This window comes from Lissotriton vulgaris, chromosome 7 (genome assembly GCF_964263255.1).
Source record: "Lissotriton vulgaris chromosome 7, aLisVul1.2, whole genome shotgun sequence".
Classification (NCBI taxonomy): Eukaryota; Metazoa; Chordata; class Amphibia; order Caudata; family Salamandridae; genus Lissotriton; species Lissotriton vulgaris.
Genome location: NC_141695.1, coordinates 1060323601 through 1060339110, shown reverse-complemented (window position 1 = coordinate 1060339110; position 15510 = coordinate 1060323601).

Genomic DNA, 15510 nt, shown 5'->3' with positions numbered 1-15510 from the left:
TGGGGCTGCATCAGTGGTACCGGTCCAAGCTCAAGCAAACAAAATCCCTATCCTGGAGAATGTAAAACAGGTTAAATGTTCAACATTGGGCTTACAACTAATTAATCTATGTACGGAACACTCCCTTAGGGCATGTAACGGACGGTTACCCTCCGACAGCTCAAAAAAACCAACATTCACCAGGAACAACTATAAAAGCAACTTAGATTTTGTGATTGCTTCTATTCCCCTCTGGCCTCATCTTTTAGACCTCAAAGTAATGGAACGGTTTGAAAGTGATCATTTTCCCTTAAACTTGATGCTGGATGCTTATTTGTTTAATGACATGGTCCAACAACTAACATCTGAGGAAGGCGAAGTTGTTAACTCTGAGATCCATATCAGCAATAATAGAAGATCCCTAAAATGGCCATTTATATTGGATCATAGTGACATTTTAAGTGAAATATACTCGCTTTTGGCAGGCATTTTTGGTCCTTATTTAGAAATAATAGGTGATAACGAAAGTAACATTTCATTTCTCCAAATTCACCAAAAAATTTTGCTGACCTAAAGTTACTAGTCACTAAGATGCCAAAAAAAAAACAGCAGAAGACCCAAAATCTGTCCCATAGTAAGCCATGGTATGACAGATCCTGTAGAGAGTCAAAGAGGGAATTACTATTGGCAATAAAGACCAAATCTCCAACAGACGTAAAAAGAGCAAGGAGAGATTACAAATCTGTCCAAAGGGCCGCAAAGATAGCATGGGAGGAAGATAAATGGGCTGATTTGCTGCTAGCCGCCAAGTCACGTGACAATGTGGCCTTTTGGAGGCTGGTCGCAAATGGGAACCATGTAGGCAGGGTAACTAAAGATGTTTTCTTGGATGAGCTAACATGGGTCACACATTTCACGAATTTATACAAAAAATACGATGACCCATACATGAATACGAGTCTAGAAAATCCTGAATCCCCAGCCGAACATCTGGTTTTTACTATAGGGGAAACAGAGCTGGCAATATCACAAATTAAATCCGGGAAAGCTCCAGGTTTGGATAAAATCCCAGGGGACCTGTATAAGCATAACCTCGAAGTATGGGCACCTTATATTAATTATCTGTGCAATACATTTTCTTGCACTTTAGAATTCCCAGAAAGTTGGAAGGGAGCGGAAATTGTTTTAATTTTTAAAAAAGGAGATAGGATGGACCCATGTAACTATCGGCCAATAAGTCTAATGGACATTTTACAGAAAATTTACTCACGACACATTTTAATACGAGTGAGTAATTGGCTAGATGAAAATTCTTTTTTAACCAAATTCCAAGCCGGTTTCAGACCTAAGGTCAGCACAATAGACCAAATGTTTAGATCTTGCTGCCTCTACTGGAAGTACGTAGTGATTAAGAGGTGCCATTTATATGTTGCCTTTGTAGATTTAAGGGCTGCATTTGATTTGGTGCCTCGCAGTCTCTTATGGAAAACCTTGAGTGCAGCAGGTATGCCAAAAAATCTTGTCATCCAGATTAAGGAGTTACACGAAGGGAACTTCGCGAGAGTTAGATGGGGTCCAAATGGTGAATTAACTCAAAAAATACCCATCGAACGTGGAGTACGCCAGGGTTGTGTTCTGGCCCCGACGTTATTTTCCCTTTTTGTAAATGACATCCCCTCCTTTTTAGGGAGATGTAAAAACGATTCTCCGAAACTGAATGGCGAAAAGGTGACATCTTTGCTATTTGCTGATGATACCATTTTGATCTCCCAAACAAAAAATGGGTTGCAGACATTATTAAATACCTTTAATGAATATTGTTGCCAAAAGGGGTTGGAGATCAATGGTAAGAAGACCAAATGTATGGCCCTAAATCCTATTAAACCAGACAAGGGCTGTTTAACATTAAAAGGAGTTACGCTTGAATCAGTGCCACATTTTTCTTATTTAGGGGTGACTTTGGATTCAAACTTTACTTGGAAAGCCCAAATTGATAAAAGCAAATTAACCTTTGTGCAAAATGTTAAACCAATACTTAGGGAGCAAAGTATGAGCACTAGTAAAGCGGTATCCCCAGTGATGGAATTATTCAAATTTAAGGTCCAAGCATCTGTTCTTTATGGTGCTGAAATATGGGGTCCTGGGTCCAGGGAGTCTTTTAGTGTTTTAGACAATAATTTTATGAGTAGCTTGGTAAGGGTCCCTAGAGGCACCCCATTAGTTCCCCTGGAGCTTGACTTAAACTTCAAAAGGACAGATCACCAAGTTTTGATTCGACCTCTAATGCTGTGGGTGAGACTATGGCAAGTGCCCGAACTTCAAGACTACCGAGACGGGTTAAAGGAAATTATGATTCTCGACAGCCAGAGTACCACTCCATGGCTAAGGCACATTAAGACATGGTTGAACAATATAGGATTGAAACACTTTTGGGAGAATCCCGAGCAATTACCTGCTAACCCCAAACTAATCCTAAAAAGAGCCTTTTGGAGTTTTATGTTAAGTAGGACTGTAAATATTACAACCAGTGGTACCTTAGTTGCAAAGTTCCTAAACTTTAAGGATGAACCGCTCTATGAGATGTTTATGGACGAGATAGAGCCGCCACTTGCCAAAACTTTATTCCTAAAATTTCGGTATGGAAATCTATTGATTAAAACTACTCTGGCACGGTGGGCTAGAAATCGCGACCCAGCATCCCTAGTAATGGATGAAATTTGCCCCATGTGTGACCAAAACCAGACCGAAAATGAACAGCATATTCTTTTTTTCTGTCCCTTCTATCTACAGGCTAGAAAGAAGTGGATTAAACCAATATGCTTACTTTTAGGCTTGAGGTCATGCTCTCAGGCTCTGAGAATCCTAACAACAAACACATCTCAACAAATAATATTTAGTGTCAGTAGATTTTTACTCTCTATCTTTTATCAAAGGAAAAAAATAGGGCATCAATTGTAACCGAACCGATGATTGGGATTGACATGATAGTCCATTGTATCTTTTACGAATGTATGTTCCTGCTCAAATTATTATCCAACTTGTATTGTATTTTATATCTTGTGTTTTATGTATTTAAGTGATAACATGTTTTTAACTACTAATGAAATGCAATGTAATGTATGCACTGTCTTTTATGGCATATTAGCCGAAATAAAGAATCTAATGAATGAATGAATAAAAACAGTGTAAACGGACAAACTAGGTTCTATATTAGGAAACATATGTCCTTAGTGAAAATAAACGGTCAACATGTTTCTGCTGCTACGTATGCAATTTAGCTCAGCATTCGTCAGGACCTAGTATAATGTGAAAGGCAGGCCTCCGGTGGTGTGCGCGCACTTAGGCGCACCCTCCCGTGAGGCACTAGATGTGAAAAATAGGAATAACTCACGGTTGATGCCCGTGACAGCTCACTGAATTTCACAGGAGCGAAAAAACCTGTGGAGAATGGGAGGAAAGAAGACAAAACACAATAACATATAATGACATACGTAGACATATAGTTGATAATTATCAATTCTGCTATAGTCACATGTTTTACTCGCTGTCAATTGTATTTTAATAATAGTCTTTTGCCAAATCTCCAATGTAACCTAAATGGAGAAATAGGTTTATTCTCTTATTATTTGGAAAACGTTGTCTCCAAAAAGTGGGATACTGGACCAATATTGTTTAGTTCCAATAATGTTATATTTAACATAGGCAGTGTGTCATAGGGAAAATCCATGTTAATAACATCATTATACTGCCTGCGTATGGATAAAATCAGTGTAGCAGAAGCATTAGGTCTGTGAAGTGGTAGAGCATTCTTTATATAGTGAAATCACCAGTGGCGTCTCATAATCGAGGATACACAATCATTGTGAGCACATAAGTAGACACACTCACATTGCGAGAGGGAGATATTTTCTCCTTGGGTTCTGACGACGCGGGAAACCTTCACGCGGTGTCAGTTCTAACCAAAGAGAAAGAAGGTGCTGTTAGCCTCCCACCTCGTAAATGTGACATGGAGACCGCTCGGTCATGTACGCGGTAACTAATCACTTACTTGAACACACGCGACTCCCCGCCCGGTACCTACACTCTCGGTTGTCGTCAGCCCGGAAGTGTTTGCCAGCAGCCAGGGTCGTGTATTTCAATTGGCCGCAGCCCCGATCACGTGCTCGGCTTGAGCCGCGTCATCGTTAGTGTTCAGTCTCTTAAAGAGATACAAGCTATATTCTTTTTCTGACGGCCGGTGTTCGAATCCCCGAAGGGGACTTAGATGTTCGAGAACCAAGAATACCAGTGTAGACCAACCAATAAAAGTTTTCTAATCTCTTCTTTTAGAACAAAATGGCCAGAAAGGTAAATTACAGTAGAACTTGTTTAAAAACCACGATAAAGGAACAACAGTAAAACCGGGGAACCTCTCTCTTATAACCAGGCATTACTCAAGAAACAAAGAGGACAGGAAGTCCAGAGTTTTGTTCAGATGGCAATCAGAGCATCTTGCATACTGTGTAATCAACTCTATATGTCTTGGACACGGGCATTGTTAGCGTTGCATAACTGAGCCCCAAGGGATTTTTGGATTGTTGTGGCAGAGCCTCTGCTCATGGGAGTCCCAGTCTCTAAGAGGGTCAAGGCAGGCAGGTCCTCCGGGGTTCTCGAGGTTGCTGCCCGCAGGAGTCACCAGGGTTAAGCAGGAGCAGGTTCAAGGATCAACAGGCCGGTAGGGCTGGGGCCAAGTCAGTTGTCGTCGTCCTTTTGTTAGCAGCTGCACTGCAGGTCGTCCTTCTTCTTGTTCTTCTTCTTGTTTTTCAAAACGGGATCTCAGAAAGTAATGTTCAGGGTGCCCCTAAATACTGAATTTAGGGGTGTTACAGGTAGGGCAAGGGCAGGGACCAATAGGTCCCTGTCCTGTGATGGGTACACCCCCTAGTCTGCTCCTCTCCTGTGGGAGGGGGCAGGAACCTTGCTGTGATTGGCCAGGGCTCCCCATCTTCAAGATGGCCGGAGCCCAGGGTCGTGCTTCACCTCGCCTCTCCCACCTGAGGGGTGGGGTTGGCATAGGCTGGCCCACCGCCCTTCCTGATGTAGGGTTTCCCGCCAGTCTTCCCACCAGAGTGAGGGTCAGAACTGGTGGGGCCAGTTGCTGGGTACAGCAAATGGTCTGGAGAAGCTCACAGAGGCAGCAGGTCATTGAAGCTTCCCCCTGCTCATCCTGGGGGAGGAGACCTAGCACCTCGCCCAGTATGTGCATTGTTGCAGACCCAGGAGTGCGCGGGGCCCTCCACCCAGTGGTCCAGCAACATGTCTGCTGTGTGAAAGCCTAGGCAGCCTCTCAGTCCAAACGTGGATTGTAGGTTAGGTTCCAGGGGCATCTCTAAGATGCCCTCTGATGCATCTTACATAAAACATCACACTGGCATCAGTGCGGGTTTAATGTGCCGAGCAGTTTGATACCAAACTTCTCAGTCTTCAGTGAAGCCATCATGGTGATGTGGAGTTTGTAATAACGATCTCCCAGCACCATATACTCTTAAATGGCAGCACTGTACTTACAGTGCCCAGGAATGGCCCTGGGTACTGTAGGGGCACAGGGCGCATGCACATGTGCCCACACCACTGGCATAGGGCAACCAGCTAGAGGGGTGACATTTCACTCGCACAAAACCATAGACCACCGTTATAGTTAGCTCAGCTAACTATAAATCGCGCCCCCGCAATGTACTGTTTATGATGTTAGAATGGGTGTTTTAAAGGTTATATTATGGTGTGAGGAGGTGCATCAGATTATCATGTGGATGATGTCATCAGTGATCTCATTTGAGATGTCATTAGTGATGTCATCAGTAATGTCACTGACCATGCCTTGAATGATGTAATATGTGACGTCATGAGCAGTGCATTGTGGGGGCGCGAGTTATAGTTAGCTGAACTAAGTATAACGGTGGAATTTCTATGGTTTTGTACTGGTGAAATGTCCAGCTAATTATAACACCCCTGAAACCTATGTTTTTTTCTGTGAATATATATATATATACATTCACATTCCCTATGCTGTCTATGAAGAGCTCCTGGGTCTGTCTGGTTGGCCCGGCCTTGAGATACGGGCTTTGCAGTCCTTATTCACACCGCATTAAATCATGCTGTGCTGTTTGAATGAGGAGAGGCAGCACAGCAGAAGAGTCCAAACAACTGTATCTCGATCCCCAGGTTCTGAGAGGGTGGGTTGAAATGTGAGCCTGCACAACACTATGATGAATATGCAGGTTTATATGACTTTCCCTTAAAAACCAAGAACTTTTTTGATTTTAGGAAAAAGTGTCAGGATGCCAGGACAATCCTTCAAATACCGGGACTGTCCGGGCAAATCCTGGATGTATGGTCACCCTACCCCATCCAATGAGTACCGGTACACAACTTTTTTTTTTTGTCCTCACCTGTCAATATGCAGACTGTATCAAGAAAAGGGTCAATTTTTACTGGGACTGGGGGTACCCGGTCTCTCCATACGGAAGGGAGGTTGTGAACATCCTGAGTTTTTAAGACTAATATCCCCCCTGTCCAGTCAAAAGGACTAACTTCACTGAAACCGGTAAATGAAGTAGTGGCTCTGAGGTATACGGGCCAAACCTGTAAAGCATATTACTAATCATAGGACCAGGTATTTAACAAAAGTAAAACAATTAATAAATAAGGAAAAAGCAAGAGACTGTATTTCGAAATTAAATTCCAAATAGTGGATATATATGAAGTTTAGGAATTAAAATGATTTCCATACATTTCTAGCCATTTGTCCCATAATTCCCCAAATGTTGTTTTCTTAACCCTCTTAGTAGCTCAATCTAGGGTTGCAACCCTTTGTACTGAATGGATCCATTCCACCTCTATGGGGGGACATGGAAGTATCCATTTGATGCACAACTCCCTTCTTGCCAGTAGAATTAGGACGAAAGCAATGTTTTGGGGGATTATGGTAAAATGTCCTTTGTTTGCCCCACACGTCAAAACCCCAAATATAACTATATCTAAGCTCACCTTTAGTTCTTGAAATATGACTTCTGATATGATCTTAACCATTTTCTCCCAGAAGGCTGGATCGAGGGACACTGCTAGGACAAATGTGCTTCATTCGCCTTTTCTTCGCCACATTTGTAGCATTTTTTTACTGTCGGACTTCCCATCTTCGTTAACCCCCGAGGTTTCCAGTACGCCTTATGGAAAGTGAAAAGATGTTTTTTTCATAGTCGGGCAGATTTCACATAGCGCCATAAATAAGCCATAGATACTTGCCATAATAATTTGTGATCCTGATCCGGCAGTTCCCTCTTCCAGTTTTCCATCAGCAGATTTTGTGCCCCTTCTTCCTCCTGCATTAACAACCAGTACCACTCCGCGATTTCCTTCCGTAGCTTGGGACGTAGTTTTAGCTTAGCCTCAGCCTTTTTTGTTCAGTGTATTTGCCCAGCTGACTAGTTGATAGTATTTGAATTTAGAGACAGAATTACTGGAAACCTCCGACAGTCTCTGCCACGAAATTAGTTTAGAGTTTTCCAGAAGTTGACCCCAATAATTAATCCCTCATTCACGCAGCGGAGTTGCTAATAAGTCCAAAAGGCAGGCTGGGATGCCCAGAGAGTCCCAGATAGGGGCAGAATCACAGTAATATGGTATTTGCAATGTGAGTCTTATATAGTACCAGATCTTGGCTGCATTCTGAAGTATCTTTAATTTGACTTTTTTTTTTATTTGGGATGGCCAAATTTGAAAAGGAAACATTCTGGCTGGACTTGGGGATCCTGTACAAGAGCCTTTGAGTAAGGGGTCAAGCTAGAGCTGTCCTTTAAAAGCTGACGAAAGTTCTTTAGATTGAAGGCTCTGTAGTATTGGTATAAATCTGGGGTGGCTATATCACCTTGCTCTTTCTTCCTACGTAATTTCTTCAGAGCAATTGTGGGACATTTATTTCCCCAGATGAAATTGGTAAACTCTCCTTGTATTTTTTTAAGCCATGCTTTATTAAATTCTAGAGGGATGGTTTTAAAATGGAAAGTAAACTTTGGGAGCACCAACATCTTTATTAGATTTGATCTACCAAGAAAAGACAATGGCAGCGCTCCCCATGCTTGAAGTTGTTTTTTAACTGATGTAAAAAGTTTATCGAAGTTTAACTGGGCTAGTTTTTCTAGATTGTGAACGATTTGTACTCCCAGGTATCTTATTTCTTGTTTTAACAAGCTACTAGAATGTTACGCTCCTTGTCTGAGCCGAAGTTCTGGTACTCAAGGGGAGAAAATGTAAGTGATGTACTCGATACCGGTGAGTACCAACCAATTTAAAGCACTGTCTCTGTCATGATCTTGGGCTGGCTTACATAAACTGCCCAGGTTTGGGCCGAGGTACTGCTTAGTACTGCATGCAGACTGTCTGGGCTTGCTATATTGATAAAATATGTCAATACACTACTGACCTCAGTAAAATGCCACACTCTTACCATATTTTCAAGTTAGAACCACATAGTCAGTGTATGAAGTCCGGCCGATATCTTTGTTGTCCAGCATTGTCTAGAGCTAAGTCTCATTAGCACCAAGGCATCACATATATTCTATTTAGGCCTGCAATGTGTAAGTTATGTCTCACAGTTTGTTCTCTAATTAAAAGTCTTGGCTTTAGAAGTAGTGTTATCAAGTCGTATACTAGTTGTCAGACAATGGGTTTCTAGTGTAGAAAACGTGCCTATTTCTTTCACTTCCTAATTGTCCCCTTAAAGAGGACTTGCAAAGGGCCATGATTCATCGAGCTGCCAAACCACAGCTGACTAAGTGAGGGCAAGCGAGATAAGATTAGTGCCACAGATCAGTCAATGTGTCGGCGGAGTCAACGCATACAGGTGCACCCTCCTGTTAGGAAGCTGTTGCATCAGCACCTACCCCAACAAGTCTCTTAACAGGACTCTCAGCATAATTTGCAGTGGTAAAACCCAATTGCTGGTACTGTAGTGTGAATAATCTAACCACATGTAATCGCACAATACATAATACGAATTGTGAACCACTGTTGTGATACCAACAATCTTACACTATCTGGAAATGTATCAATTCATTATATTAGAAAACATACATTTCTATAGCACTGTGTTCAGTTTTTTGCAATGATTTCGTTAAAAAATCAATTTCTGCTGTATTTCCAATACACAAGTCTTCATATTTTTATACCAGATGTCCTCAATAGAGATCCTGCATGTTTCCTTATCAGGCAGGACCATGGAAATGGATAGGCGGGCCAAGGTAAGAATCAATCTGATGTTATGGGGCACCAACTGTTGTAAACACTGATTATATTTCTATAATTTGGAGTATATCTGTGGATTATTTTATGCATGCTTGGTAATATTTGATCTAAAATGTTGTGCGTCCAATTCACAAAGTTTGACTTCGTGCAAAATCACTTTTAGAATTCACAGATCACGAACTTACCCTCGTAAATTGAATCACTCACATGTAATATTGGACCATTATGGAGTTATACTATATCATCAATCTGGTTCCAGGGATTGGATGTGGGCGTTCGACGAGTAACTGCCATGGAAATTTGGCTAATACCTGCAAAGTCAACAACATGTGAGTAGTCCTACATCTTTTCATGGCATATCCTGACTCTGTCAATGGCAGGATAAAAGTCCCTATCCTCAGAAGAAATGGCAAGGGAACAACCCCAACATTATTGAAGCTGTAAAAGAGGGGGTTTCTTCACAGGGACACAAGACTTTTCTTCTGGTGAAAAAATAATTTCCATTTTGCTAAGCACTAACACGTGTAAACAAACAATTACACTTGTGGATACGCTTATGCATGGGAAGGCTCATGGAATTTCTTCAGAATGCAAATAAATGTGTCAATCTACTTCAAAAAAAGGTGTAAGTCTATGAGTGTCTGAACACATCTGTGAATTCGTTTTGGGGGTTTCTCGGTAGGGTTGTTACATTTGAAATATCGCTTTCACCAGGAAAGAGCCTCTGACATTTTTCACACTGTCAGTTTGACTAGGGTGGTGACTGGGCAGAGGGCATGCTCAATGCACACTGGGCGTAGCCATGCAGAGCAGCTACAGCAGGCAATGGTGCATGAAGGGAGCACTAGTCCACAAAGCTAGGTCGAGGTCTGCTACTCCTGTTCCTAAATTGTCAAATTGCAAAGGAAATTATATAACGAAGCTGGTCTTAGGACATATGGAACTGCACCTGTATGCTTGTATATTATCCAGTAGCCGGGTCGTGGAGGGAGTGCTGTGGGGCGGTGAGGTGGGGTGGGGGAGGGGCAGGGTGGGGGTAGTATACTATGGCTCACGGCCGACCGGAGTAATGTAAATAAATAAAAACAAATTTAATTGCGCACGCGGCATCGCCATTTGGCGTTTCAGCGCACGCAATGAAGTTCATTTTATTTATTTATTTACTTACATTATTCCGGTCGGCCGTGAGGAGGAGTTTATTACCTCCCACCCTGCCCCTCCCCAAACCCACAACACTGCCCCGCAGCACTCCCTCCACGAGCCGCTACTGATATTATCTCTCTTTAATACACATTAGACAAACATATATTTGCCTCAACAAAATAGTTTTAAAAATATGACTATTCAATCACAAAATAGAATGTAGAGCATTTGCATACCCTTCCAACAACATCGCATACAGAGGAGTTAACTAAATCTGTAGAAAAAGACCAGATCATGAATAGGGGCCCGTTTTATGGTATTTATTTTTTTAACATTTCCGTCTCTATATAGCCATATTTATTTTTTGCCCATCTTACTGGTATTTATCCATATTTAATTTGTGTTTTGCGATTGTATGGAGTCATAAAATGTTATATTTCCTCATTTATTTAACTGATAAACATGCACTCATACTTTGCTGCTTGTCACCTTTTAGCAAATTGAGCAGCCACATTTAGCAAAATACTGCCCCTTCAGGTAAATATGAGCATTATAATACAAATATATGTTAACATACACCTGCACTTAGGGAAATCTCAACCTATGTTTAACTTTCCATGCTGCCTATCTGCCCAGCTGTTGACTTAGAAATCACGAAAAACAGCATGGAGAGTCACCCACAAGAAGCACACTTTTCTGGATTTTTCCGCTTTAAAAAAAAATAAACACAGTAAATACTTTGTTTTCTGACTGTAATTATCTGTAAAAATGTGTAAAACCGGAAAACCGGGAGTCATAATCTTAAACAAAGACATATTGATTCAAGAAAAACATTAATCTTGGGTCCAAAAGCACTTCACTAACATATATGCAAAATATATATTCATATTGGACAATTATGTACTGCAGAATACATACCTCTGCTCAATCTGCCACTGTTGTTCACTTACTACAGTCTTTTAATGGGTGCTAAGAGTAAAACGACGCAAGCTATAGTACTTTACTCTTAAACCCAATGAAGCACTTAATTTAAGGTGGTTTTGAATTAACCATTGCCAAAGCCAATAGGTTTCCCTGTTCAATCTAGTCGCTTTACTAATGCTTTATTTTCACTAACTAGATTCTACAGATGCCCAATGGGGGAGAAGGGGTTTTAATAAAGGGTGGAATGTGGTTGGGTGGAGCAGTGAGAGTTACAGAGGAAATGAAAATAGTCTTTATTATGTAACGCTATGCAAGATCTGCTGACGTGAGCAGTGGAACTCCACAAGCCATCCAATTAAAGCATGGTGAGGTCAAAATTCCCCTTGGGTTGGAGAGACACAATGGTAGGGAGTAATGGCATCAACTCAGGGACATGGAAGTGAGCTAAATGAGAAAAGTGTCCAATCATGAGTCAGGTGTTGAGCAAAAGTCTGCGCAATATATTGTATTGTACAAAAGGTCTTTAACAACAGACAATTAAAGCTGTGCCTAGGCAAGTCCTACAAATTACATCATAGGGCTATGCAAAACCTGTACCTCACCCCAAATAATCACAGATTCACAACAAGATATAACAGGACAACAAGCTTGCCCTTGCTTTCCTGCCTAGGATACTAAAGCATCATCTGCCATAACCTCTCAAGAAGCTCATGGTCAAGCTACAAAGATTATTAAACAAGGCAGCAAGAATGTGCCTTAACCTATCTAAGCAGGACCACCTGGAGCCTTTACTGAAAGAACTCCATTGATACTAGTCAAATCCAGGATAAATGTAATGTACTCTGCAAAGACTACAAAGATGACTGGGGAAAAGTACCAAAATACTTGCAAAACCTTGGTCCGTACTACAATGCAGCCAGAAACCTCTGCACATCAAAAGCTAATCTGAACCTACAATGTTTCTTCATCTGTATTATATAAGATCCTTAGGGGTGAAAGGCCTAAAACTGTGGAATGCCCTAAACCCCTCCCTGAGGCCAGGACCTAATTATATAGTCTTCAACAAAGTCCTTTAAACAGAACTATTTCAGATTTTAAGTAGATCTTCTTGGCTCAAAGGTCGCAGAACATTGGATGTGAGCTCCGCCCTAACTTATTAGGCATGTTCTTCCCTTTTAACATTCCTTTTTTCCATAATGAACACTGCTCTTCTCTCTGGGATGGGATGCATCCATAAGGCAACACCTATCGAATTATAAAATTGATAAATAAATACATAGATTGTTCAGGGTGACTTAAGATACTTATATACTGAAAGTACCTTAAAAGATTTATTTCAGAGTCATCTTCCTTTTTAGGTCTGAGGTTAACTAAGACCTTTTAAGTTTACAAAAATGATATGTATAATATACTTATTTAAAGGAACTCTCTGCCAGCTGTCTTCATCCATTGGCCTGTTGTTGAGTCATTCACATTGTGCTTCTGCCCTCTACAGTATACAACAAAGGGCAATGGATCAACCACTAGCTAACTTCATTTTGAGTGGCTACATTTTGCTCTTTTACAAGTAGCACATCCACCCAGAGACATTCCCTTCAGTTCCAGAGTTTTGGTTTTCACGTTATTATCACTTTAATGTTGCATTTGTGTTTAGAGCCTGAAGTGATAAGATGCTTCCAACCAACTCTTCATGTTTTTTTTTATGTGAGCACAGGCCACATTCCAGCTTTATCAGTTCCTATCACCTGCTATGTTATTGTAAATTCCTTGTGGAGTGGCCTTCATTTATCTGACTGCTGCTGTTTCACCGCATACCAAATTGTGTCCATTTATAACTGTTCTTTTTATTATGCACACGTGGAAGATATTCCCTGAGTAGAATCATGTGTGCATATTAACGTAAATTTATTGGAATTGAAATAAAAAGTTGAGATGTACAGAACTATGTTTTTATGATTTATGCGAAACTAGTCCACAACTAGGCCTTGACTCTGTCTTGTATTACCATGACTGCTGTTTCATATAAGTATTAATTGTGTGTATATGCTTGTCATTGACCCCACTTGCAGCAAAATGTATAATGGTTATGTGGTATTGGCATGTTGTTATCGAAGAACTTTGGAAGTAGCCTTTGAATACTTTCTTAGGGGTATTTCTGCTCACACACCATAGTCTATTCACTCATGAGCCTTTTCATTGGTTATATAACCATATATATTCTGACACCTCCAATGACATTACGTCAGAAGAGACATAACTATTATTCATTCAGGGGGATAGTGCTAGGATGGTGGAATTATATGACATTTTATAATATGTCATTTTGATTTGCTGTCATATTGCTAAATTTGTTAACACAATGCTGGCTATGTGATTTCTTTTCCTTTCTATGGTAGAATTAGCTATGAAAGACCCTCAATTTGTGGGTGCCCTGAGCACTTTTCTGAGCCTATTTCGGTGCTGCCTGTTTCACTGATGATTTACCGTACATTTTGGACTTAGTCCATTTTTAACATTTTGCTGCATTTAATTCTAATGTTAAAAAGCCTTTATGGTAAATGATTTCTATGTTCTTTTTTTTTTTTAATTTATTTTATTTATTCATTGGCAAATTCAGACAAGCAAAACAAGTACTCAAAAATAAACAATGCAGATAAGTACGATATGCATAGGGTACAGCGTAGGAACATGTCATATGTTGAGGTGAATAACCAATATAATACCTAAAGAATATAGAACATCCGTGAATTAAAGATATATTAATGGATTAAAAGTAAGAGCAGCCCATAGCATATACTTTTTAAGCATAGCGAACATCATTATAATGCGAAGTCAAACGCACAGTAGAACAAATAATTAAAAGGAAAAAAAGGTAAATAGGACGGGAAGCGAAAAGAAACACAGTATCAAAATACATAATTAAATATCCAACACTTGGTTTCCACTTTCAATATTATACCACCTGGTAATAGGCGCCCACAGCTGTTTCCCTATTGCCCTCATTTTCCTACCTCTTGTGGCATAAATTGCGATTTCTTGTTTATAGATGGCAATAAAACGACTAAGCCACATATGAAAGGTAGGGGGCTCTGCATCTTTCCATCTAGCTGCCAAAATTATTCGAAGCACGGCATATCCCAGAAAAAGCACCGCCTGTTCTTCGCTATTGTGATCCAAAGAATCATCATGGCCTAATAGGAGCAATGTTATAGAGTCTCTTATTCGATGCCCAAAAATTTGGGCCCAGTATTCCAGTATCATAGCTTTGATTGCTGCCAATGCAGGGCATTCAGAAAGCATATGCAAAAGGTTTGCAAGTGTCTGATTACATCTAGGACAGTTATCATCAGTTCTGAGCCCCCAAGCAAACAATTTGGCTGGCGTATAGTATAGGTTATAAATGGTTTTGTAATATTGGGCTTTTAAATTAGAGGCTATGAAATACTTTGCTGAGAGAGTTAGTGAGAGATGTATATCTACATTGGGGTTTATTAATTTCGAGGCCCAGGATTGTTCCGTGCGTTCAAGATCGTCAGGGGCGTTGGCCATAAACATCTGATATAGGACCCCGATTCTTGTGGAGTTTTTCCCTATAATATCAAGTAATGGTATATTATCTAGTAGGATTTTTGGTATAGTGTTACAGATGCTGGATGAGATTTGATAGAATTTTAGAAAATCACGAGCGGGAATATTGTATCTTTCTTGGAAAGACTCAAAAGATAATGGGATACTGTTACAAAAAAAATCGCCTATTGTTCTAATGCCTAGGAGCTCCCATCTCTGAAATCTAATATCGTTAGGAATGGGGGAGAAAATTTTGCATTGCCATAGTGGTGTATATTTCGTAAATGTAGGAATATCCAGGTGTTTACAAATAGCTTTCCATACTCCTCGTGCGTCTAAAACTGTCTTTAATTTAATTTTTTTGTAGTATGATGGTTCTACCTGTCTTAAAAACAGTCCCTTATATTTCTCACCTAAGCTAAGCTCATATATTGATGGAATATATGGAGCTATAGAGGTTAAAACTCCAGGTTTAGCAGTCAGAAGAGGATCCATATGTTGTACTAGTGTTGCCCAAAGATATAATCTTAGATTCGGTAGAGCTAAGCCACCTCTATCTTGAGGGAGCGCCAGCAGGGGAAGAGCCCGTCTTATTTTACCATAGCTCCACATAAACTT